This window comes from Volvox carteri (genome assembly GCF_000143455.1).
Source record: "Volvox carteri f. nagariensis unplaced genomic scaffold VOLCAscaffold_11, whole genome shotgun sequence".
NCBI lineage: Eukaryota > Viridiplantae > Chlorophyta > Chlorophyceae > Chlamydomonadales > Volvocaceae > Volvox > Volvox carteri.
In genome coordinates, this window is record NW_003307554.1 from 1301 (window position 1) to 4256 (window position 2956).

Below are 2956 nucleotides of genomic sequence, written 5' to 3' on the forward strand. Positions count from 1 at the left end.
ACGCCGTATCTGCGAATACTTCCGAGCCTACCAGGGATCGAACCTGGAATCTCCGGTTCCGTAGACCGGCGCTTTATCCATTAAGCCATAGGCCCTCATTGCCGTACACATGTAGTACAACTTGCGTTATATGTAGCCGTACAAAACATAGCTTATAGGATGAGTAAAACGGTGCTGATGAAAGGAGCTCCTAGCTAACGAAAAGCGTACTCCAATAAGCCCTATGTACCCTAGTGGTTACACACGAACTTGCGGGAGGTGATAGCAAGGAATGGGACAGCTCGCTTGGGCTACTTTTCCACTTAAGCGCATAACAAGCAGTGGCTTTAGATTTGCCCTATGAATGTACTATTACATACTACTACTTCTATACTGCTATTACAACAAGAAATGCAACCTCTATTACTACTACTACTACTACTACTACTACTACTACTACTACTACTACTACTACTACTACTAATAATAATAATAATAATAATAATAATCCTATACTACAACTACTGCTTCTAATAATGATTCTAATTCTAATACTACTCATACTCTTATACTACTAGAATACTACTAGAATACTACTAGAATACTACTAGAATACTACTAGAATACTACTAGAATACTACTAGAATACTACTACAATACTACTAGAATACTACTACAATACTACTAGAATACTACTACAATACTACTACAATACTATTACGATACTACTTCGATACTACGGCAATACTACAACAATACCACTACAATACCGCTACAATGCGAATATGGTGTGTCAGGACACAAGCTCTAAACATCATGTTGTATAATTCTGCCTTAGTGGTACATCTGCGAAGTGGAGGGCCTATGGCTTAATGGATAAAGCGCCGGTCTACGGAACCGGAGATTCCAGGTTCGATCCCTGGTAGGCTCGAAGGAAATACCTGGTGTGCGAAGCAAGTCTGAGAGGTAGTGCATATTTCGCACATTTTGGACGTGCACAGGTGAGGCATACACATATCCAGGCATCGTGGTCATCTTCCACAGAGATGACTCAGGCATGCGGTGCTCTCGCGACTTGTGCTCCAAGGGGGGGATGGGAGGATGACAACGAAAGTCGCTCCTGGCACAGAAAAACTATAGGAAGAGTCCACGCGTCCCCAGGCTTAGGCAGACTCCTCCGCACCTGTGTGGACAGTCTATCTGAGACAAAACGACGAATGACACGCTACCAGGCTGGGGCCCACCTAATGCTGAAAAGACACATCAGCATCACTTGTTGGAGACATGTCCAGCTGCTGATCAACCCAGGGAAGCCCCCTATTATTCACCCCACTCACCTATGGAATCCCCCTTATTGTCCACCCATTCCCAACATGGACACCAGGACCTATGCATGCAGATCCCACAAAAGGAGCATCAAGTGATGCATATGCCATAATCAGCCGGCCGTTCAATACTACTGTGTGGGATGGGGCCAGGTCGGGAAAAGGTTGATGGCCACATTACGCAGCATCCAACCACAACGAAAATGTTTAAATTGGATGTGATGGTCTTGCATGCAGCCCAAGCTTGTTGGAGGCCTTAACGTAGGACATTTGTCACGATTGAGCTTATTAAGACACTCTCATGAATGATATCTTTTTGGCAAAACACAAAACACTCACCTGTCCAGGCAGGCTACAGACAGCACACAAACACCAAACTGTCCATCGAGCATAGGCTGAGATGCGTTAATAAGCTGTGCATATCATGCATGCGTGTGCATGTGCGATGATCTGGCTGCAATCCTCCGTGCCCGGAGCTCCTGGATGTCCCTACCCGGATTCGAGCCGGGGTCTTCACGGCCACAACGTGATGTACTAACCACTATACGATAGGGACGAGCAAATGGGATGGACAGTCGAGGCCTCACAGCGCAATGGTCCTAGGCCCCAAATTACACACAACAATATTCGAAACCACACTGTATTACCATACAATTCCAAACCTCTCCATGCGGGGCCAACATTGACGGCTTCAATTGCCGGAGAACCAGTTTTGGGTTTGGTGGCGTACTTATTATTATAGTCCACGTCAGAACATAATATGTGTGCTGGATCCGAGAACATTACTATATAATGGGTCTTCTTACTAATGCAGGCCCGTCAGCAGCATAGGGTGATTATGATATATGTGATGAATGATGGGAGCGAGGGGAGAACCTACAATCAATCAGCGGCAGCAGAACAGGATGAAGGACGCTGTGAAGCGGAAGGACGCCATTTACGGACAACCATATATAATACTACATTTTCACCCCTGCACCAGGCCCTTACCACTTTCACATCAAACCTGCCAGTGTTCCATCGGGGTACATTTGAAGATAGATGTGGCTTAACATGTGGAGCTCGAGCACATGCACCGCCACCTCACGTAGGCGGGCTGTGCCTTTCCTGATCACTCGTGTGAGTTGCTGTTGCTGCTGCAGCTGTTGCTGCTGCTGCTGCTGCTGCTGCTGCTACTAGTATACTACTGCCGCTGTATACTACTGCCGCTGCAAGAAGCTCACTGAACTATCTCGTTATATGAAGGAAAGGGTTACAACATGGATTCCGTCACCGAACTCCTTTGTCGATTCCCATATAATCTTCAGTCTTTGCGATACACGAAGTTATACATGTGGATGATGATCATCCTGATGAGATTGACCATCCTGTCCGCTGTACCATAACACCATACATTAACATTTCAATTCCGCAGATAACATCTTTTCCCAAGGGTACGCTTCTGCATGATTTGCACGTTTAAGCGACTGCACAGCCGTATCTGCGATACTTCCGAGCCTACCAGGGATCGAACCTGGAATCTCCGGTTCCGTAGACCGGCGCTTTATCCATTAAGCCATAGGCCCTCATTGCCGTACACATGTAGTACAACTTGCGTTATATGTAGCCGTACAAAACATAGCTTATAGGATGAGTAAAACGGTGCTGATGAA